Source organism: Apus apus, chromosome 7 (assembly GCF_020740795.1).
Source record: "Apus apus isolate bApuApu2 chromosome 7, bApuApu2.pri.cur, whole genome shotgun sequence".
NCBI classification, from domain to species: domain Eukaryota; kingdom Metazoa; phylum Chordata; class Aves; order Apodiformes; family Apodidae; genus Apus; species Apus apus.
The window spans coordinates 3,932,648-3,949,784 of NC_067288.1; positions in this window are offsets into that span (position 1 = coordinate 3,932,648).

Sequence of the window (17,137 nt, forward strand, 5' to 3'; positions counted from 1 at the left end):
ATTGCATGGAAGCACAGCTATTTAAACAATACCTTTTAAACAGTTTGGTAATAGAAAGGATCGTAGTACTTAGTTAATATGGTTGTAAGGCTAAGAGAAGGCATTGCAAACAAAAATAAACAGGAGTAAGTTCAAAAGTAATGGTGGGATTGGAAAAACAAGGTGAGTGCTTGAACTTAACTGGTCATTCACATAGCAGTTTGCATAGAATTAAATGGTCACTGCAAACACTAATCTCTGGAAAAGGTGAAGAGAGAATTTCATAAACATGAAGGATGCTGGGTGAAGACAGAATTTACAAAGGAAAAAAAAAATTATTAGTACTTTTTAAATGCAGTTTTGTTATCCAAAATGCCTTGTAGCTCTCAATGGACAGAGGAAAAAAATCTCACTGCATACATGGTCCAATCCTTGTGTTATTGTCAGCTCAGAAAGTGAGTTCATTTTATATACCCTGGTGCCTCCTGTTTCAGTCGGAAAGTCTCTGTCTCGACTAGAGGACAGATCCACTGCCTGAACTGTGAGTAGCTGCCAGGGTCAAGTATGTCATCTGCACAGGGTGGGTGCTCAGCCCTGCTGGACTGCTTGGAATGCTGAAGGGATGCAATAAATGTATGGTTGTTTTATATATATATATATATATTTATATGTGTATATATAATGAGCATTACAGCTTGATTTACAACATCTGGGTCTAACTTCAAATTGTTACCAAAAAACCCCCACATCTGTACATACAAGCCAGAAAAGATTAAGAGGTTTACTTGCTTCTGAATCCTCCAGTATGGATTTACAGCATACACCACCTCTCTCTCTTCATTTTTGTTTAAGCTACACAGGCAGCTATTCCATCTCTACTGACATTTGTGATGCTGTAAAACATAAGTGCCCTGGCTTGGGCCCCTTTATTTGCACACAGTGCAAAGGAGTGTCAGTAGATATTCACCTACATTTCTTAAACTGCTTTGTCCTTCGTAGAGATTGTACACGTGCCAGTCACAGAGCAAGCTTTTATTTTAGGCACTATCTGAGAAATGCTGAAAGCACAAGAATATAGTAAAGACATGTAGTTTTACACGTGCTGGTTGACTGGTTATCTGGTTCCATTCTTCATGGCAAAAGCATCAAGAAACCAAGCCATTGCTGTTAACTGCAAGGTGGAACGTGTTGTTAAAGCCCTCTTTGTGCATCCTTTGGCCATGTTTGAAACCAGAAAATAAAAATGTCAAATGCTGTGCAAAAGAACCCTCTGCCTTTACTGGTAACTCAAGAGACTTGCAGAGCTGACTTCATGCAAAGGCAGTCAACTTTTCTTTCATGAGCAGAGGAAAAAGAAAAGCATCTATGTTAAGGTTAAAATGGAATATAGCTCATAGGTTCGTGATCATCATCATCTTTTAATGGGAAGGAAGAACTTCTTGGTTGTAGGTTTCTCAGCCAGAGGGTTCTCTCTCTGAATCCTGTTTCTTCTCCCTGTAGCCCTTGTGCTGGCAGAGCATAATGGAAAAGAGATGCCTCTGAGCTGAGCATCCTTGGCTTTTGGGATTACTGAGAGGGATTTGAGAGCCCTAAGGTTCAAGACCAGGATTTCATTTTCTCTTTGCACAACCAGTGTTGTGCTAAAGTGCTGGAGCACTATCTTGGCCTGTGCATGTCAGGAGCTTGAGCTGCTGCCTTGATTTTTTTTTTTTTTCTTTTAGCAGCTGAAATTTCTTCAGCATTCGTGGGGATTAATTTCCAGCCTAACAGTGTGTGTCAATTAAGTCAATGTTGGAGGCTGCGAGATGAAAGATAAGCGAGTAGGAGGGGAAAGAAAAACAGAGCAATAACCAAGACAGCTGCCAATAAGAACTAAAGAAACAACACCAAACGGTTGGCAAAGTACCCTGTGGCTTCTTTGATAGTCCCTCATCACAAGTAATAAAACACCTCTTGAGTTGTTCTTCACCTACTGGTTGTAAATCCTAATGTAAAGCTGCCTGTGTTTCCCGGAGTCCTGGGGACCTCACAAAAGCTTCTGGTCTCCCACAGTCCAGCCTACCCAGCATGTGAAGGAGAAGAAATGAAGGTGGGAAAACTGGGAATCGCTGTATTTCTCACTCTAATTCAGGGGGGAGAAGGGGAGATTTTGGTGTTGTAGAGGGTTCCTGCCTGAATGTGAAGTCTATAGGCCATATTTTAAAACAAAACACTAGCACATTCAGTGTTCCTTACTTTTGCTCCAAATCACTGCAGCTGTGGTATGTGTGAAGCTGTTACTGTTGTGTCTTTTTAAATGTGTTTTAAAATGTGCCTAGAGATTTAGGGAATTTCTTATTTCTTTATATATATGTATATATATATATTATTTGTATTTTTTTTAATTCCTGCTGAAATGCTCTGCTGTTTATATTTAAGCAAAACCTCCAGCAGGAATGAATAAAATCAAAGAGCATCATAATCTTGAAAGGAAGATTGGAGACTGACAGATGGGTCTGGCTGAAGGAGCCTTTTCAGGACATGGGGTAGGCAGGGGTTTGGGGAACAGAGCAGCCCCTTTGCCTCCTATCTCTGCCTGCTCCCTTTCCCCCTCATCTCTCCTGCCCCCCATTTATCTCCTCTCTGTGAAGCACATATCAAAGCCAGGGTTTCAGTCAACGGTGGCAAGTTTCAGCAGCATCCAAAAAGTGAGGCTTGTTCAGCAGGACAAGCCTGTCCAGCCCCTTGGCTGCTTTCTCCCTCCCTCTCTCCAAGAGCAGCATCACTGTCTCGTGCTTGGAAAAGCCACTCCTTCTCTTTTCCAGTGGAATATCTGATGAGATTTCAGTTTCCACACTATGATGCTCTTTAATTTGAGTGCAGTTTTTAGCAGCCTGTTTTCACTTCAGAGTACAAGTAAACTCTGAGGGCTTTTATTTTTTTTTTTCCTTCAAGCTCCCTGTGTCAAGTGACCTGGTGTCACATCCTTGGCTGGGGGAAAGCTTTTGGCCACAGGTGCGTGGGGTTTAGGAGGAATTCCTACCTTCATCCAGGAAAGAATCCAACAAAGCAAGGATCATTTCTCACTGTGCCTTCTCTATGCCCCTCAGTTCCAAAAAATATGCAAGCCAAGCTGGGCAGCAGTGCTACAGGCTTGTGGTGCATCTCTGATGGGAACATGATGGAAAAAGAAGCTCCATGGCAAGGAGAGGCAGCAGCTGACCAAGGTGGAATAGTGAGTTTTATTTTGCTTTCTTGTGTTGCTCAGGGAAGACCCATGGGAATTTTGAAGAGAAGCAAACAGAGGAACTTACAGGAATTATTTTTTTTTTTTTAAGTTTGTGTAAGATCCCAGGCTTTCTTGCCTTTTTAATCCTAGAAGTTGAGACCCCTGGCTATCTGAGGGAATTCTGTGAAACTTCCCAGCTAATGTTACCCTTGGTTCAGTGGTGTTACTAGCATTAGCAGCACTGGGGAGTCTGCAGTTAGATGAGAGCTTTGGTTTCTGGCATGTATTTACCAACATGTCAAATAGTTTTAACTGAAGTAGAAAAAACACTGGGAGCTGCTAGGGCCTTGTTTATTAAGGTCATCTGCTGATCTACCAAGTGAATTTTGCAGTAGGCATTTTCTCAAATTGAGTCTGGTAAATGAGATATGTGGGTGATTTGGTGACCTAGTCTTTAATTCAGGGACTGGAAAAAAGCTCTTTCACTTCTTTGATCTGCAAAGCAAAAAACGTCTTGGAAGGACAGTGGAGGAAAAACCTCTCGATAGTCCTGCCAGCATGGGTTTAGACAGGGAGATGGGGAAGGGGAACATGAGCTCATGTACCTTCAACACACCATGTTTCTGCTTATGGTCTCTGCTCTTGTTCCAGGCCAAGCTCAAAGTATGTATCTGAAATCTTTCCCGTATGAGCTTTTCTGACATTGACTCTTTTGGCCAAAGATCAACCCATTTCCCAAAAGCCTGTCTTCCAGGAACAGCTTAGTGTTGACTTTCAGGTAGGTGTGCAGATACATAGCAGCAGAAGCTATTTTCTGATTTACACTGTCTTTGTAGCATGCCTGGAAAATGGTATTCACTTAGATTTTTACCATCTCTTAATGCTAGGAGAGTAACCACAATTGGCTTTGATTCTTGTCCACAGTATTTGCCTCTGGTAGTTTCAGCTGATGTAGGGCTGCTTATAAAAACCACTGAAGGTCTATATAGAAATACCTATTTCCCTCATCCTTTGAAAGTAGCCTTAGCTTGTAATATTCTTATAGCTCTTCAAAATGCATTGATGTTTGTCACGTTAAAGCTTCATGTTTTCAGTTTCAGGTGGCCTGTAAGTTGTTAGTTCACCTTTTTTGAGCAGCAAAGCAAGCCAAGTGCACTCCTTAAAGGAATTACATGATCCCAGGGCAGGCAAGAGGACAGGAGGCAGTGACCCAGGGCAGCCCTACCAGGCCTCTTTCTGTCTTGTACTGAGGTAAAGAATAAGCACTGTTCAAACTTTCTAGATTTCATGTGTTTTTTAAGCTCTGAACTGGTGTAATTAATATGCCAAGGACTGCAATTGATTGCATTTCTAGGCAAAATTTTCAGTTCTCTTTGACACTGGATTCTCTGACTTCCCTTTCTCTAGAGGGTTATAATACTCTTCTCATCCTCCAAATGAGTAGAACTGTGCAAGTGATGCCTTATTTTGTCTTATGTCCAAATGCCTTTTCTCTAAGTGCTGTTTGCTTTCCTGATTTCTGGCCATGAGTTTAAACAAGTTGTGTCCATTATGCCTCTATTTTTCATTAATTTTGAAGGTAAAATACATATAAAACCAGCTGGTTTTATTGGCCTGAGGTTCTTAGCTACCAAGAAACTTTCCTACTGATTTTAACTTGTGCAAGTGTTAGTTATTTCAAGACTTATTAGGTGCTTGTGTGCTTGGGTTTCTTTTTTTTTCATATAAGGGAAAAAAAATAATCTAACCCTGGACCTGGAGCATCCCTTGTAGCTCAAGCAGCAAAGCCAGATGGGAATGTCTGGGTTATTTCTGAACTCCACTAATGTGGACCTCCCTCATGAAAGAAAGAGAATGATGTCCTGTTCAGCAGTGCAGGAGAGGATCAGAACATGCTCCTACCAATCCAGCAGACCCCAGAGGTAACATCATGGGCTAACACCCTGTGATAAGGGAAAGAACTACCTGATGCTGATGTTGTTTGGTATAGAAATGTGTGTGTGCATACGTGTGTGTGTGTATTTGAAAAACTATTTATACAGGGTCTTAGAAGAAAAATAATTTTTAAAGGGAGTCTTGGTTTCTTGTTAATTTCTTTTTTAATCTTCAATGAACTCCCTGGGTGTTTTGCTGCAGAAGGTGAGGGTTTGGTCATGGGGTGGTTTGGAAGCTTTGTGCTCTGCTTTATTTGTGTTTCAATGGACCAAAAAAAACCAAAAGCAGTAACATTTGACCTTCCAAAGCTGGTAATGTCTGTTTTTTGGGATTTTTTTTCCTTTATCCTTGTCTTTTCATGGAGAAGAAACAGTGTAAAACATTCAGCATTTGTTTCCAGGTGATCTGTTCTTTTTCACCCTTCTCCTCCTCTCCCTTGAGGTGGAGGCCCTTGCCATCCTTTGTGATGTCAGGAATTTTAGGAGATTTATGCAGCAGCATAAAAAGGCATTGGAGCATGTAGCAAGGGTCAGACATATGGTAGCAATGATTGTACACCTCAGTAAAGCAGCTTCCCTGCATATATCTGAAGACATGATGAGAAAATCTGTCTTGGGTAGCTAAGTGCTTAAAGATACACTGTGTATTCCAATCTTGTCAGGTATGTATGGGAACAAACAAAGAACTATTTTTCTTGCCCAAAATAAGTTCAATACATTTCTGTGTAGGAATGAGATTAAAGTCCTCATTTTCTTTCTGTCTTGACTCTAGCTGTTGAGAATAGGAGCCCCTCACATCTCTGGTAATGTAGTCTTCACCTCAAATAGGGATTCTAAAATATTTAAGCATGTGTCTCATGAGGCAGCTTGTTTCCTATTTGGTTTTTGTTGCTAAGCAATGCATTTAAACCCCCAAACTTAAAATTTACAACTCTCAAATTGTCCCTCAGTCTTATTCTCCAAACCTCACATCTGTAATGGGTTTTCCATCTGCCAGTTTTCCCAGGTCGCCCCATCCATCCCCAAGTCTGCAGAGGAAAAAGCCTTGTGGTTGAGGATTTTTTTTTTTTTTTCTTTTCTCTTTTTTTAGCCTCCATCTGTAATTAATTTATGGCAAAGCCACATCTGTCTGTTTGGGGCAGGGGAAGTGGGGAAGGGGAGGTAAAAAGTGAAGTCACTCTCTCCCCTTCCCAGTAAAAGGCAATTTGGCAAGTGGGATTGTAGTTCCTTAGGGCATTTTTTTTTTTTAGCCTCTCCCTTCCACCCTCCCAGCTCTCACCACCCCCTGCCCCAGCCCACAGTCAAACATCTCACAGCAGGGAGAAGTGCTGCTGTAGTTCAGCTCAGCTGGTCGTTCTCCTGCTTGTGTGGAGCTTGTGGGTTTGGTCTGTGCTACAGCCCACATCTGACACCATGGTGTGTTTCTGCTCCTGGGGTTGCAGCAAAAGCTGCTGGCATCCCTTGGAAAACTTCCTTCTGTCAATATTTGAGTTCTCAAAAACCATACTAAATAGCAGCCATGATGTTTCTTTTCTAAAGACTTAAGAAATAGCCACAGTGGTCCCAGTCAATATTCCTTCTCTGGCATCATCCAGTGCAGCTGTTCCAAACCTTTCTAGTGTTCTGCAGACCACCAGGTAGCTTTGAGCAGGAGCAGCAGGGCTTGCTGTGAGGCTGCCTGGTGCCCTGCTGTGGCAGGAGAAAGCAGAAAGAACCAGTTGTCTTAGTCCAGCCAGGACAAGCCCACAGTCCAGTGACTGCTCTGGAGTCCTAAGTGAAGGTCTTCAGGATGCTCCTTTGTTCTGAAGTTTCTCTGGGGTATGTGATCTTCCCTGCTTTCCCTTAGAGAACTGCAGCTACAGGAAATATCCTTCTCTCCCACCTCCATGCTGGAAACATTTGGCATTTAACCCAGAGCTTGGCCCTTCCGTTAGGTCACCTGTCCAGTGCAAGATCCTTATCCCCTTGTGTGACATCACTGTCACATCCCAACTCCTCCAGCTTCCCTCAAATTGAAATAGTAGTCATACTTGAGTAGAGGTAGTGGTCATGCTGGAGACAAGTCTTTCATAGAATCATTAAGGTTGGAAGGGACCTTAAAGATCATCATGTTCCAACCCCCCTGCCATGAGCAGGGAACCACTAGACCAGGCTGCACAAAACCTCATCCAACCTGGCCTTAAAAACCTCCAGGGATGGGGCATCAACAACCTCCCTGGGCAACCCATTCCAGCTCCTCACCACCCTTAGGGTGAAGAATTTCTTCCTAACATCTGACCTAAATCTCCCCTCTCAGTTTAAAACCATCACCCCTTGTCCTATCACTATCTTCTCTGGTGAAAAGCCCCTCCCCAGCTTTCCTGGAGCCCCTTCAGGCACTGGAAGGTGCTCTGAGGTCTCCCTGGAGCCTTCTCTTCTCCAGGCTGAACACCCCAACTCTCTCAGCTTGTCTTCACAGCAGAGCTGCTCCAGCCCTTGGATCCTCTTGGTGGCCCTTCTCTGGACCCTCTCCAACAGGCCTATATCTTTCCTGTGCTGAGGGCACTAGAGCTGTGCACAGCACTCCAGGTGGGGTCTTCAGAGCAGAGTAGAGGGGCAGAATCACCTCCCTGGCCCTGCTGGCCACGCTTCTTTTGATGCAGCCCAGCATGCAGATGCTCTCTGGGCTCCAGCACTCACTGATGGCTCATGTTGAGCTTCTCATCTACTACCGCCGCCAAGTCCCTCTCAGGACTTGAGGCTCTCCAGCCATTCTTCCCCCAGCCTGTATTTGTGCCTGGGGTTGTGCTGACCCTGATGCAGGACTGTGCACTTGGCCTTGTTGAACTCCATGAGGTTGGCACTGGCCCACTTCTCCAGCCTGTCAAGGTCCCTCTGGATGGATCCCTTCCCTTTTGGTTGTCAACCACACCACACAGCTTGGTATCATCAGCAAACTTGCTGAGGAGACACTCAGTCCCACTGTCCATGTCTCCAACAAAGATGTCAAACAGGACTGGTCCCAGTTCTGACCCCTGAGGGACACCACTCATCACCTGCCTCCATTTGGACATGGAGCCATTGACCACAGCTCTCTGGGTGTGCCCATCCAGCCAATCTCTTACCCACCGAGTGCTCCATCTGTCAAACCCATGTCTTGCCAGTCTGGAGACCAGGATGTCATGTGGGACAGTGTCAAAGGCCTTGCAGAAATCCAGGTAGATGACGTCAGTTGCTCTGCCACCACCCACCACCTCTGTAGCCTTGTTGTAGAAGGCCACCAGGTTGGTCAGGCATGACTTGCCCTTAGTGAAGCCATGTTGGCTGTCACCAATCACCTCCTTATTTTCCATGTGCCTTAGCAGACTTTCCAGGAGGATCTGCTCCATGACCTTGCCAGGCACAGAGGTGAGACTGACCGGCCTGGAGTTCCCTGGGTCTTCCTTTTTCCCCTTTTTAAAAATAGGGTCTATGGTCCCTATTTTCCAGTCAGTGGGAACCTCACCAGACTGCCATGACCTCTCAAATATGATGGACAGAGGCTTAGCAATTTCATCCACCAGCTCCTCCAGGACCCGTGGGTGAATCCCATCAGGTCCCCTTTCTCTTTGAGAAAGACTATAGCAAGGAAGGTGGACCCACCAACCAGCTCCAGACTAACTGTGATCTTGTGAATGACCCTCTGAGAGCTGCAGAGCTTGTGGAGTGAGTACCAGTGTGGGAGATCAGGAGTCCAGCTGCCTGTCCCAACCTCTCAGCTTGTCTCCTTGGAGAGGTTGGGACAGGTTCATCAGAGAAAGCAAGCTGGTCATACAGGAGGAACATGAAAATCCTGAAATCGATGAGAAATAGGACCCCCAGGTATTTTTTGGATATCCAGATCACCTCTTTGTTGCCCTAACTCATCAAACTCCAAGATTCTGAAGATGGCTGTTGTCAACAGCACCAATTTGAATGTCCAGCAGCACCTTCCCACCTGCTCCTCCTCCCACGCATCTTCCTGGTGGCACAACTTTTGTGCACCCATCTGATGAATTAGATGAGATCATTAATGTGGGTTAAACATATGCTTTGTTTACTTTGTTGCCAGAGGACTTTTAACCGAGGTCAGTTCTGCAGTTCCGTTTACAGCACCACTGGAGGGAGAAATAGGGAGAGGCAGGGGCAACTTAAATCGGTGGTTTTGCTGAAAAAAACACAACTGCTTCTCAAATGACTGCCTGAGATGTAAAGGCAGAGTGTGTCCTCTGCAGGGCTAGGCAGGCAACGTGCTGCCTGTCCCTGGGCAACTGCATTCTTGAGCATTGCTTTCAGGAGAAGTTCTTTGAATGATGCCCTTAAGACTGGTAAGAAATGCCCCATTTTAGAATGATCTAAAGAACTGACACGCTGAGTGGTTAATAATTGTAGAAACCTTCTGCCCAAGGATTTGTCCTTGTTGGACATCCAGCTGAGGTCTGCCTCCAGTAACTCTCCCACAATGACAGGGTAGGAGGGGAGCAATTGTGTAAGTGTTGTAGAAGGTCAGCTGGGCCGGTGGGAACTGAAGCAAGTTGCTGAGAATGGGAGTGTTGGTCTGGAGGGCATCCCTGCAAAGCCCCTGCAGAAGAACTGAGGCTGGCTTGTGTGGTCACGTGGAGGATACGGGTCGTTGGGGATATTGTGTGTCACACCACGCAGCTGCCAGAGTACAATGGGACCTTGTTTCAGCACAGCCACCTTGGTAACATGTCTGGAAAATAATTTCTGGCAAGGGTCAACTGGTGAACAGCTTTATTGTGCCCCAGAGTTGGCTCAAAAATGGCTTTAAGGCATAGAATGGGTTGCAGCAGTCTTGAAGCACCAGAGATGCTCGTGGATCACCTGCTGGAAGACCATCAACCCAGCAGGAACTGGGAATCCCACCAGCAAACTGGTAGCACACAGGGAGTGGTGAACATCAACCCCATTTCTAATCTCTCTCAAATCTTGTCCCCAGACCATCGTGTCTGTGTGTTTCTGTCTCCCCATTATAAGACATGTCATTTTGATGCTGTGATGGGAGGAAAGGGGGAGCTCTGGAGCGAGCAGCTTGTGGTGGCAGCAGCTCTCTGAGAGGCAGACTCGTGAAAAAAAACGTGGTGAGAAAATTAGCCTGATTCCGGTGTAAAATGACCCAAATTTGAAATAACACTGACACCCCGTGGAGACCTGTAGAGAGACATTCTGCGGGTCTTGCTGATCCTTGCTCCTGATGCTATAGGCCAGTAATAAATTTATTTTAGAGGAAACTTGAAACTTTTTCCAGTTAAAAGCTTCATCCTTTTCTAATTCAAATTTAAAAAACAAAAAATCCTTTCTATCTTTTCTCACAGAAATAGTTTGTGGATTTTTAAAATCTTTCAGCTAAGCCCACAAAAGTTCTTTTGCCATAAAGAGGATGATGGGGAATATTCTGCAAGTTCTGTACATGTATTGGATTGAGTTTCCCAAAGGATTTTCTTTTGCAGAGCTGGAACCACTCCAGGGAGCTGCTCCACACTGGGATGAAGTCAGGACACTAAGAATTCCCCTTCCAGTTTGGATTATTGTTTTAAAATGCAAGAGCAAAAAGGTCTGTCTGATTGTAAATGTGCATTTTTGAATATGCAGAGCAGCAACTTTGTGTTTTGCTCGTCCTTGCTGTCAGTTGCTTGGTTGAATGTCTGGCTCTGAGTGCCTTGAGGTGCCTCACTGTGTTTGTGTTCTGCATTTACTTCTGGGCAGGGAGCATCCCAGTTACAGAGGCATCAGTTTCCCTTTCTGCTCCAGTGGAGAGCAGGATCCCCACTGACATGCAATAAGAAGCAAGAGGATGGTTATTGAGGAGGCCCCTGGTGATGTGGGTGCAGCCAAGTGTTGCACAGGAGATTATGGCAGCCTGAGAGCACTCCTGGTCTAATTAATTTTCTCCAAGAATGATAACAGGTTTAATTCTCTCATGGCTGCACTGCCCTGCAGAAGGGAAAACTGAGCCAGACTGCGCTGAGCAGGGACAGAATATGCAGAAGAAATGAGTTGTGGTATAAACTCAGTGGTTGCTAAGGCTGTTTGCAGGGAGAAGTGGATCCCTGGTTTTGCAGTAAGGAAGGCTGGATACAGGTTAGTGCTACTCTGCCTTCAGGAATCATTTTCCCACTGAAGGAATGACGTGGGTCCCTGGGCCTTAGTGCTAGACCCTCGCTGTGTCTTCCATCCCAGAGGAAGGTTGAGCTCCAATGTCTCGAGGGCTTTAAAGATACCATCTCACTTCTCAAAACAATGGGCATTTCAGGACTGTGGCCAAATTGCAGTGTTGTTTTACTTAACTAGCCATGTCAACCCTCCCTCGAGCTCTGTGCTTCCATCTCTGCTAAGGTCAGTATTGAATAGGTCATGGGAAGCCCTGAGCTGGCCAAGCAGTCACTTTGTTTTCAAGACAGGAGCCCTGTCTCAGTGATCAGGGACCCACCATGCCTGTCTGTAAAAGGCTTGGAGATGAAAAAAAAGTATTTATAGACACTTTAAAAAATTCTTACAGACGGATCCAGCTGCCAAGACTGGAAATGCTCCTGGAAATAGGATTAGACTTGACATGTGAGTAGCTTAGCCCCCAAATGGCTGGGCTTGCTCTCTCCCTGTTCCCAACCCTGAAAACCCCTCCTGATTGTGCTGCAGATGCAATACCCACAGCCCTGCCAGCTGAATGCTGCATCTAAACCATCTGTTGGAGGGTCAAAACAGCAGTACTGGCATTAGACCCATATTCCACTTTATTAATCTTTCCTACTGGCCACAAACCAACCATTCAATGCCTCTTATCCAATCTTCATGGCCAGTGAGTATCAATGTTCTCTGAAACTGAATAAAAGTTCCTGTTATATCACAGAAATGCTCTTGATTACCATGCATATATGAGCAACTAGCTTTGGGTTTTCATGTTTACAGCTTCTGTTATTTGAAATTGGAAGAATAAGCTGCTGCTACGGATTGCAATTCACTGATAGATTCCAAATAGGCCATTTTGGTTTTGTCATACCATGGCACTTCCCATGTATTAGCAGGAAGAGTCTATAGTCTCTGTATGATACAGATGAAATGTGAAAAAATGTGAATTTGAACATGGAGCAGCCACTGAATGGTGCCCCAGCCATCTCTGAGTGAAAGGTGGGAGAGAAACTCACCCCTTATTCTCCAGCAGCTGCTTACAGGCCTGAGGAGAAGCCATCAAGATGTTACCTGCAAGGAAAAGTGTCAGTTCATAGCCATGGAGGACAAATGGCATTAATCTCTCCTTTTAAATAAAGGTTAGGTAAGTTTGGGTGATGTCCCTTCTCACCAGGAAGAAGACTGGATGGAAGCCTTTTACATGAACACAAGTCTCTTTCAGCCCTAGAACTGTAGCTGGTGTGTAAGCAGCCAAGTTGGTGTCAAGATTAAATAACTTAGAAAGAAAGGTCCCCAAGTCAGGTCTCAAGCCTGTGTTCAGGATCCCTGCCCTGGCCTCTGTCAAACAGCTGAGCACACTTTCAAAAGGCTCATGTGAAGATTGAAAGACTTTCATACTGGGAATCAGGTAAAACATTCAGAACAGATAACAAATACCTGCCTGACTCTGCTGACAACCTGGAAGAGTGATGGGGAGAACCATAAGGTCCTCTTCATTACCTGCCTGGTTTGCTCTAAACTCAGCTAGTTATGATTTCAATATATTGAATTATTATTTCAGGCTAATACCCAGATGCAAGAGAAGAAGAGAGGTCCACAAAAGCCTGGCTCTCATGGTTCTTGGCACAGCAACTTGTGTCAACCCCTCAGTAGAACAAGGCTTGATGTTACAAGAAGCTTGAGAATACTATGGTTTTAATCCAGTATCTATAACATTTCTGTTACCTCTAGTGAAAAAGTGACACTACTGCAGGTATTGCTGCTTCTCTCTGGACTTTGTTTTCCTAGCAAAACAACCTTTCTTCTCCCTTCCTTTTTCCCAGGCTGTGCTGAACCCTAATCTTTTAAACAAGGCTCAGAATCATGCACACAGCTCTTGTTCACCAGGTTCTACCTTGTAAAACTCAACTTTGGCCACTGATGCTTCATGCAACAACCAAACCAGGCTTGCAGTTTAATTTAAAAATGCTATGAATAAAAATATATATATATATATGAATTTGTTTAAGCTTTCATTCCTTTCATGCAAAATCTGAAGGCACAGAAAACCAACTTTAACCCCCTGGGTTTTGTTTTTGCAGTGACTGGACTGACTGATTGGCCACTGATGAGTTTTTAATGAGCCCCATGTTCTCCCTCTTCTCCTGGCACAGCCTGTGGTGGGAAGGATACAGGGGGTAGTTGAGCCCTGTGGGAAACCCACCCTGACCAGTGTCTGGCCTTCATTTAACTGCTTTGGTTTATTCTTCCAAGGGACCAGGACACTTCCCCATCACAGGAGAAGGCTTTATCTACAATGAGCTGCTTCACCAAGGGATGAGGCTGGAACTTGGCAACTCTCAGGCTGGAAAACAGGTATGGGGCCATCAAGGGGACACACAGACAGAGGTGCTGGTGGGGAGGCAGGGAGGATAAAATCAGCTTGTGCCATGAGAATTTGTGTTGCTGCTCTGTGATTCCCTTCCTGCTCAGGTGGAGAGGTGTTGTCTTAGTGCTGCTTGTCAATTATACTGCAAGCAAACACTGCTTTAATTTGTCATGACATTTAAAAGCAACCAAGGAGGTTAAATGCTAGATGTGTGTTTTTTGTCATTCCAGTTAAACACAGTTTTGGAAGGGGGGGGGGGAATCCCAAATATTTAATTATAAAAATGACAATCTAATTGTATAAACAAGCCTGACGCTGCTATGAAAAGATTTTTAATCTCTTGTCTAACTGCTTTAACTTTGTGCTTCAGGGTGCAGAGCTCTATTAAAATCCTGATGTGTGTAGCTTCTTATTGTAACTCTTCTCCTTGGCATTGTCTGGGGAGCAGCTGGGGTGTGTGTTTCCTGATCTGCTCCAGGCAAAATCATCCAAGGTTGCACAAAACACTGTGCAAACTAACTCTGATGTTTGGTTTGTTTTGGTTTTTTTTAATCCTCTTCTTTTCCCTGAAGCAGGTTAGGGAGTGATGATGTAGAACTTCTGCTGATCTTGGCACGAGTTTTGTTTAGGTTGACACCACAAGTAAGGACAAGGTGTTGATTTGGACACACTGGTGTGTGCAGCAAGCAGGTTAACTGGCTTTTGGGGGGAACATCTGAAGTTTTCCCCAAAGCAGCATTCCAGTCTTTTTTCTGGGCAGGTCCAGGACAGAGGAGCAAGCCCTGCCTGGCCTGTCTGCTCCTTAGGTGCCAGCAAACCTGCTGGCAACTGGTTAAGTCACCTTGGCCGAGTCATCACCTGTCACACTTCTCTTTTTGTGCTTGTTCCTGCATGTTTTGCACGTTGCCCAAAGCCTGGATCCCATCCATCAGATCCCAGAACTAAGAATCTGACCTTTTTTGACCATATACTAAGGGACCTCTTTGCCACTTTCTGGTCACAATGACAGCTTTCTGTCAGCATCTTCCCATAGAGCAAGGACCTTGTGGCCTTTCCTGGTAGCACCAGAAGGAAGGTGCTGGGGAGGTTGGCCTCTAGGTTGCATTAACCTCATGATGGGATGCAGCCAAGCCTGGCAAGATGGAGAAGAACCCATGCACATGAGTGCTCCTGATCCCACTTGCCCAGTCCTCCCCCAGGCTCTGTCTCCTCTCTGTTGCCCATGAGCGTGGAGCTGGTCCAGCTATTTCAGGTTCTTTCACTGTTCCCGTTTCACAATATCCAAGGACTCCCCTTCAGAGGGAAGTCAAGGCACCTGTTCTTCTCACCACTGCCTCGCAGGGAGAGATACAGAGCTGGGGGTAGCACCCACTTATTTGGAGAGTTTCCATCCCAGGGCCTGTGCTCCACACCTGACCTTGGTGTCACCCTGTCTGAAGTGATTCCTGTAACTTCAGCTGATTGTTTCCACTGGCACATGGTTTTAGCATATATAGGTGCCTTCTGCAAAGCGACTGAACATGCTTCTCTGGGCCTAAGTGGTGTTCTTGACTCAGGAATTTATTTTGTACTGGATAAATCTGATTTCTGTCTCTTGCCAGGATCACACCCCCCTTTGAACAGGACGATCTGCGCCGCATCTGGTGACTCTGTGTCTGTGTGTGTGTGTGTTGATTTAAAGCTTTCTCCTTCTGAGCACGCAGAGATTTTCCTGGAGCATCTAGAATTACTTAACAGCCTCTCTGGCTTCCTTCCCACACCAGCCCCAGCTTTTGAGATGGTCCTTGGACTGCTGTTCCCCAGTCAGACCTTGTTCTCCAGCCTGAGACAGTCCTTGTTCCCACGACCTGCAGGTTCTGCAGGCAGCTCCATCAGCTCTTTTTCTTGATCTTCCTGGAGTCTCCTTGGCAAGGGACCAACAGAGCTCTTCTGCCTGTTGGCCTTGGAAGACATTGGCCCATTGTAACCACCCTGTCGCCTCCTGGTCCCTCTCTCATCCACCACCCTCAGCTCTGTGACCTCAACTTGGCCACTTCTAGCTCTCGATGTGTCTATAGATGCAGTCAGCTGCTCAGCACTTCAACATGGATGTGCTAAAAACTAAATTGAAAATTAAATTTAAAATTTGAATTGGGTGGGGGGTTAGCAGAGGTGCAGCCCATAACAATGAAACTGTGCATATATATATATATATATATATATATATCTCTTTCCCTCTAGCAATAGCATTGCACAAGAAAACTATCCTGTGCATGGATGTCTGTGAAGATGTTTACTTGTGGTGCTTGGAAGCTTGGAGCAGGAAGTCATAAAGTCCTGGGTATGATTTTATTTTTATTTTTTTTCAAAGGGGTTTTTTAAAGTCCTGTTAAAAAAATTAAAAAAAAAAAAAGGTTTTCATTCCGAGGCTTAAAGATGGAGGTGGGGAGGGGAAAATTCCTGGAAAGAAATACATTTATTTTCCACTTCAGACAGGCCAGTCTGGAAATGCAGTATTTGTTGCAGCCTTAAAGTAGCTGAAGATACTCCAACTGTCTTTCTGAAGTCACAGAAAGCCAAGGGTAGTAAAAATAGGGCTGTTAGGATGCATGGTGCCAAACAAACCTGGCGTGCTCGGCATAGGGGAGGTTGAAGCCCTGAGTGAGATGAAAAAAAGACTTTATTTGGCTCAGGAGGGAGCTGGTGGAAGGCAGAAGGATGGAGCTGGTGGAAGGCAGAGGGCTGGAGCTGGTGGAAGGCAGAGGGGCTGGAGCTGGTGGAAGGCAGAGGGGCTGGAGCTGGTGGAAGGCAGAGGGGCTGGAGCTGGTGGAAGGCAGAGGGGCTGGAGCTGGTGGAAGGCAGAGGGGCTGGAGCTGGTGGAAGGCAGAGGGGCTGGAGCTGGTGGAAGGCAGAGGGGCTGGAGCTGGTGGAAGGCAGAGGGGCTGGAGCTGGTGGAAGGCAGAGGGGCTGGAGCTGGTGGAAGGCAGAGGGGCTGGAGCTGGTGGAAGGCAGAGGGGCTGGAGCTGGTGGAAGGCAGAGGGGCTGGAGCTGGTGGAAGGCAGAGGGGCTGGAGCTGGTGGAAGGCAGAGGGGCTGGAGCTGGTGGAAGGCAGAGGGGCTGGAGCTGGTGGAAGGCAGAGGGCTGGAGCTGGTGCACAGCAGCCCACCTTCTCCACCACAAGCTCCTACGACTTGAAACCTTCTAGTCACAGCCCTGGGAGCAAAATAGCACTCCCACTTTCTGACTTGGCCTTCAGACCTGCTTCATTCCCATCTCTGGGAAAGGTTGGGGTAGGAGACTGTCTTCCAAGTTGGTATGTGATGGACTTTTCCTTCTCCCCCACCCAGATTTTTTATTTATTTTTTTTTTAAATGAGTAGTGTCTAGTCTTGAGCAACAGTTTGTGCAAGGTGCAGCTGAGGGAGGCCTGGGGTGGTGAAAAGCCATAGGAGGTGCCTTCAGGAACTCGTGAAGACTTCCATGGCTGGGCTTGTTCCAGGAGTACATGAGAGCAGGGTAGGCAAAA